We start from the raw sequence: 7434 nt of genomic DNA, 5'->3' as shown, positions 1-7434 counted from the left end.
AAAATAATTGGCCAAACAGAAAAGAGGAGACCCATACACAGCCTCTGCAAGAAGTCAGGCTGAAAGTGGGGCTGTGGTACAACTCTCCATGTCATTATGTCCTCTAACAGCCACCCCAGGGGAAAGAAGCTGTAACACTTCAATAGCTAGAACAGCTTCAACACCTCATTGCACTCACTTTTTACATAAATCCACCCCCTCTCAGCAGCCCTAGAGTTCGAGTGATTCCTTATGGATATCCTTACGGACATTAGGAGTGTGCTCATTCTCAGGGCATGGATCTACAGATGTGGTTTTGCTGGGGAGCTCAGGGCTTCAGCCCTTTGAATCAGCAGTCAGCTAACCACGCTCTACTGACTCCCTGACCTCAAATGCCCACTGGGCAATCCCACCCACTATCTGCAGGGAGAAGGCATATATGGAGGTGAGCCGAGTGTTGGGCTGGTGAGAGGGGCTGGAAAATGACAAATGTACAGAAAAACAAAGGACAGCAACAAAAACGGTGCAGAAAAGAAGGAGGTCAAAATTTCGGTCTCATTCTGCAAAACCTATAAGAACTTTCTGGTATCAAGTCATATGAAGGGAAAGTGGGTGGCTCTTGAGACACAGTAAAAATGAGATTAACTCACCTACTAAATTCTCAGTCATCCTCCTCTTATAACCACTGCCAGGAAGTATGAATAACCAATCTAAATTTAAATAGAACAAAAAAGAAAATACTATACAATATGACTAGTCCAGAAAGAAACCATGAATTTGCTCTTTTAATAATTAAAAGCAGTCCAGCAAGTTTTCCAAAGCACTCATCTCTTGTTCATGAAATAAAGCATTATCTTTACTGCCCATGTATGCCAAGTGTGCTACATTATCTGCCCAGATAATTGCATTATTTTTTCCCATTTGGATGAAATTGCATTTTGTGAGAGTGACAAAGTAATTCCCCAAGTGCCAGTTATTTCTCTGCTTAGAAAATACCATGTACAATTATTCCATTCATGGAAGAATTGAAATGCTTTAACTACCTACTTGGTCATATTTTGTAAATTAAGGAAGAAAAAAAATGTTCATTGCCACTACCAGCATGAGACAAATGTTTTACTGCATATGACCAGGGCTGGGAAAATTTCCACCCCAAGCCCATTTGAGTTCAACTTGGGACAAAGCCTTACAGACTTTTTTAGGGCTTTTTTGAAATTCTTGCTGTGCAGAACCAGTATACTCCTACAGCTCAGCTAACAGGCTATGTGCTTTGACCTTCAAAACCAGATTCCTAGATATGTTCACTCTTGGATATTTTTAATGAATTTAATTTACTGAACATTAGAAATATTATTAATATCTGTGTCTGAAGAGCTCTCCTCCAGATACTTCCTGCAAAGTAACTCTCTGGGAGTCATTTGGAGAGAGACCATTTTTAATCCCTTTCAGCAGAACTTTTTCACTCAAGTCAGTGAGTGTTGGTACTATGCAAAATAAGTAAAGGTGGTAAGAATGAGTTCACAGGCAAAACTCTCCATGAGTCAAACTGTCCCCCAGCTACCACATTAAATTGTGCTGATAAGAGGTGAGATTGCCAAATGCCATCAAGAGGGTTTTGGCACATTAACATCTGATAGCATTTTTCCCAGACATGAGTGTGGTCCCAGATCTGAAGTCCATTAAAGTCTTTTAATCACTCTGGATTTGGCTTTAGCAAAGAAGGGCAGTTTCTGGCGTTGTTGAGCTGGAGCATTGAAACAACCCAAGCCGTTGAACTGTCGGTGCCGCTGCGATGGAAACAAAGGAGGAAGCGGAGCTGAAGGGATTTCTGAGAAACGTCGCGAACCAGTTAAGTGGGCAGGAATTGGACAACCTATCAAGCCATATGGAAAGAGGCTGCTTTCCAGAGATATGCCACTTACAGCCATTTTGTCTTTCAGTGCTCCAGTAATCAGATCCATACATACGGATTATGCTACTGGGCAAGAAAAAATACGTCATTCAACAGAGTCCATAAATTACAGACATAATCAAAGTTAAAAAATGCATCTGTTTCTGCACCACTATGCACAGCAGTTCCTGACTAAAAGTTAATAATGTATTGCTGTCTGTGACTACATACCAAACCTCAACAAGTCTAAATTCATGTTAAAATCACAAAGCTTTGCCTTTTATCAGAACGAGAAAAGAGAAATTAGCATTCTCTTTTTCACGTTTCAGAACAGAAGTATGAGCTTTGAAGTCCTGTATTTGTGAAAGAAACCATCGCAGCCTGTTGAAATGAGCTTTTGGTAGTGAAAAGGTTAACTAATTTGGTTTCCCCGATAAGTTTATCTATGATCAGAACTGAGTCATACAGAAAATACTCCTACAAGATTTGACCTTTTACTTGTATCCCACACTGAGATAATATACTTAAAATGGATATCAATAAGAACTTTGTTTTAAAAAGCATATTTAAAATAAATTACTTTTAAATAACAGAAACTGTTTTCAATTAGCCCTGTTAAAGGAAATCAACTAGAAAGTTATGTATGCTTTTTTATTTTCTTTATATAAATTATACCCAGGAGTCCTATGATAGCAGCACTGTACAAACTATGCACTACCTTTATATTTATTTCTTATCAAAATAAACTTAACAAATTAGATTTGTTTTTACAGCACTTTATATCCAATAATGACAATGTTGTATTGGTCCCAGGATAAAAACAATGAAAGTAGCAGCTGAATGGTATTTTTATTAAGAGTTAACAAAAATGTCTTGTGCAAACAGAGTATATAAAGAAAATTAATTCCATAATTCCTCATGATGAAGGCGTTCTTCTCTTTTTTTTTTTCTCACAATATCAATCTCATTTGGAAAGACCATTTTGAGGGGAAAACTTTAAGTTTTAGCATGACTTACTCAGCAAAATTATATGGCTGAACTTAAACACTGCTGACTGCTAGGATTTAATATTAGGACCTGGCAAATGTTTTGATAACTTAATACTTTTCAAAAGAAAACTTGTTTGTTAGTGAAGATTTTGGAGGCTCAGAAGAAATATAATCTAAAAAATAACAGAAATATCCAAAGAGATGTTTCTTCTTTTCCCCATTTTTTTTTCTATTTCCTCTACCTTAAACTGGTTTCTCCATGCTAGCATTTTAGAAGCCTTTTAGCTGGTGGTAGATTCAGATATATCTAAGATATTTACCATACAGCTCAGCAAGAGTCCACATTTTCCTCCAGCAGTGGAAAAATGGCAGGGCTAATAGTCTGGGGTTTGTTACTAAAAATGAGTCCTTATACCAAAAAAAAAAAAAATAGAACATTGTTTAGAACATGTGGTTTGCTGCTATTAAGTTAACAGTGGGAAATCTCATTACTTTTAATTTTATTTTCTGGTGGGATTGTTCTCCAGGCTGGAGCAGATTTTGTCTTGAACAGAGCCTCTAATCCTACCTTACAGTCTTCTCTTCAGCAAGTCACTCTCTGCACGACTTGGCTACATGCATGTTTAAAGTCAAGTGATGAATTAAAAGGTAAAAAGGAAGAAAAATAGCTTTTCCCCATACGTGCCCCTGGGGCTGCTAGCAGGCACTTGTGTGCTATCTTCTCCAGCTCTTGCTCTAACTATGGGAGTTGTCCAATAAAGATCTTGGGTTAAAGATGCTCTTTTAGCAGTACTAACTATGTTTCTGCTTCCAATGCAAGATTTGAGTTTTCTGCTGGGACAAATTAGAGGTTGGGCAAATTCTAACACCAGCTCCATGCAGGAAGCACCATGGAGAAGCAGGGGTGTAAGAAAAGTTTAAAGTGGTCTGATGGCCCAAGGGCTCTGAAAATCAAAGGGGTGAAACAGAGAAGAAAGCAGTAGCCTGTAAAGATTTCTAGTCCAGGTTTGTTTTCAAATTTTGGAAACAACTAAGCTGATTTCTGACTTTCGATTGAGGCTATAATGATTTACAGTGACAGAGAATGAAATCTGCAATTTGAGGGGAAAATGACCCCAAGACAGAAGCCTTGTTTTTAGCCCACGTGCTATATATGCATACATATATATATACACCTCTTTCTTACAAGTTATGATGACTCAGATCTAAACTCTCATGGTTTAAAATACCAAGTGAGGTTCAGAGTCACATAATATTTGTGTTCCACCAACAGTCCAATGTTTTGGGGCTTTTTTTGGTAACATATGATCATGCTATAAAAAAAATCGCTCTTGTGCAAAGGTGAGCTATTATACTGTAAATTCCACTCACAGTAAGCCTTGTGTAGCTCAAGGCTGTGACCTACATTTCAATACACCCTAAAACTTTTGTACTCAGCCATTCCCCTTGCACTTTTCTATACCAACTCACCAGTAAATTTTGACACATGAATAACCAAAATACACGTACACAAGATCACTGATTTTTTTTTTTTTTTCCTGAGCATCACTCGAGCTCTTCTCAACTGAGTTGCCAAAGTGTGAGAGCTACACCTAGAAGCCTCCTACCTTAGCCCCACTGCTTCTCAGGTCTTGCTTCTCCATCAGTGATAATTGAGAGAACACAGGAGTTCAGACCCTCTGTATTTTTGGGGAAAGCAAATGGACCAGCTGCCCAGCAAACAAAGGAGTTCTGACCTGTCTGAACTCATAAGTACTCAGCTCTGTTGACAGTGTCTGTGTCTCTCACAGTTTAACCCCAGATGGCAATCAAGTACCACACAGCCACTTGCTCACTTCCCCACCTGCACTGAGGGGGAGGTGAATTAGAAGAAAAAGTAAAGCTCTTGTGTTGAGATGAGCAATGAAACAAAAGAAAATATTGATATAATAACAATTGTAATGAAAATACACTGGGGATCTAGGAGGTGTGTAAATAGCACCCAGCAGAAACAAGTGCTGCTCAATACATTTGTTCACCACACACTGCTCAGCCCACCCCCAAGCACTGATAGCAGCTCCCAGCCAAACTGCAGCAGTTTATATACTGGGCATGATGTTCTGTGGTATGGAATATCCCTTTGGCTACTTCAGGTCAACTGTCCTGGCCATGCTCCCTCCAGATTCTTGTGCACTTGCCCACTGGCAGTGCATGAGACAGTGAAAAGTCCTTGATTCAGAGTAAGCACTACTTAGCAACAACTAAAACATCAGTGTGTTATCAACATAATTCTCATACTAAGTTCAAAACACAGCACTGCACCAGCCAGCTGGAACCAGTTCAATATCAGTGCAGCATCAGTTTGTTGTGTATCACTAAAATTTTATAAAAGCTGGAAACAGAGCAGAGGACTGCTTACTGCCCCACTGTGAATAAGAGCACCTCGAGATGAGGGATCTTCACAAGGGCACGAGTTCCTGCAGCTCCCATACCAGCTAGGAAGAGCAGCAGCTGTTCAGTATCCCTGAAATGCCAGGTTTTGAACTTAAAGCACGTGAATGCTTGCATGACCTCCAAGTGGTGAAGTGTCTACTCTCATTACGGGACTAGGAGCCATTTAGTGCATTGATAAAGATTTGGGAAATGAGTTCTCAATGCTGGATACAACTATAAAAAACATACAGGCTGAATTTGGGTCTTACCACAAATTCCTTGTTCTACACATGAACAAAAGCTCAATGTAACTAACCTACAACTGAGAAAATTTCATCTCTTGGCAGATGTCAAAAGCAGAAACTAAGAGAGAGAATGAGAGTGAGACCTTTAGAGCTGTGCTGTTTATCTGTGCCATGGGGTTGTGAAACCAGCTCATTTTTGACATCTCACACATGTGCAATTGAAAAGTGAACTTGCAGAAAGGAGTTATTTCAAGAGCTGAGTGAAACTAGCTTGCTCAGTTTGCAGAGTTTTTGTGTTAACTTTCTTATGTTTTGCTTCATACAGTTCTATACTCCAGGAGTTTTGTTTTGAGTTTTAGCTTCAAACAAAGCAAAAGTGATTGTAATCCGCTGTATTTTGACTTTTCATGTTGAAACTATATCTCACACGGAAAGTTTCATAAGCCAAAGTGCACAGGACTGGTAGCCTGGGGTAGTTCAGCCTGTGTTCAAGCTGACTGACTGGCTGGGTCAGAGACAAGATCTCCCTACGTGCAGTGATGCTGATACCTGGCTTTTCTGTGCAGTCCCATGTCTGTATGAAACTATCCAAACCCACCCAATTTTATGTCATTTTCTTTCAGGAATAATAGAAGAAGCTTATAGGCAGAGTTGTCAGATTAAATTAACATTGAATAGTGGCAAATTAGCAACTTCGTAGATTAGATTTTTTTCTAGCTAGGTCCAATAGGATTATTATAAAGGCTTTTTCAAACAGAAATCCAGACATACATAGCATTATTTTCTGCTAAATGAATGCTGGTTGTTTACCTTCATCTTATCGGATATGATTTGCCAGAAACAGCATGACAGTGTCTAGAAACACCTTCTTGACAGAAGTTTTCCTTTATTTTCCACATTCATGTTCTTAGCAGCCCTTCAGCCCAACTGTTAACACATTGGAATATTTTAAATGGACACAGAAAATAATTTCTGTCCATTTTCCAACAGCACTTATTATCATATTTCCATGATCACCATTTAACTTTCCACTATATTAATAACTAAGACAAATTTTACCTAGCAATCGAAACCCTCTAACTTGACAAAAATATCCTGTGCTTATTTCTCTTTCTAACCATCAAAGAAAGTCACTACAACAACCCTGGGTATCAGCATTTTTCCTGTGTGATTCACTTACACCAAGCAAACCCTCTAGACCTACAGTTTTGCTTTTCTGAATTTCTGCTTAACCAATATGATCAACAAGTCCCCTTCTCAGTGGGTGGTGATAATGTCAGTATACCACTGCCCAAATAACCTTTCTCTATAGGGAAATGCTAACATTTAACTCTTTAAATTTAAACCACGTGTATTTTGATCTTATAACTGCACTCTGTATTAACTTACTTTTGTTATTAATTTGTATCACAAAAAATCTTAATGAAACCAGTTATTGGAACTGTCAAGTGCAGTAGACATCTAAAATTTGTGTATGAGCTAACATATTTAAATGCTGACTAAATATTTTCCCTGACCATTCTAAACACGTTTTCAGAATTGCTGATGACACCACTCTGCTCATGTTCAGTATAAAGCTGTGTCTCAGGAGAGTTGTTCTTTCCAGCCCGTTCCAGGGAGCATAAGCAATGGCTTTCAGATAGTTTCTATCTCTTACCTCCACCTTATCCAGAAATATAAAGTGTCATTCAAGTGCTGCCTGCATGAGACCTCCACCAAGAACAGCAAATTCCGTGTACTTTGATTACTTCCAGTTTCCCTCCTGGTATTCCCTGTGAGAGGCACTGCTGCTGCACAGGGTCTCTGCATGCATTGCCATCAGGTGACCACAAATATACAGCTGCCAGTGTAGGAAAAATATTGGTATTTGGGACAAATACTCAGGGACTTCTTGTTCAAACAACACAAACCACAGATT

Source organism: Passer montanus, unplaced genomic scaffold, assembly GCF_014805655.1.
Source record: "Passer montanus isolate IOZ18808 unplaced genomic scaffold, ASM1480565v1 scaffold36, whole genome shotgun sequence".
NCBI lineage: Eukaryota > Metazoa > Chordata > Aves > Passeriformes > Passeridae > Passer > Passer montanus.
Note: the sequence above shows the minus strand (reverse complement) of the source record.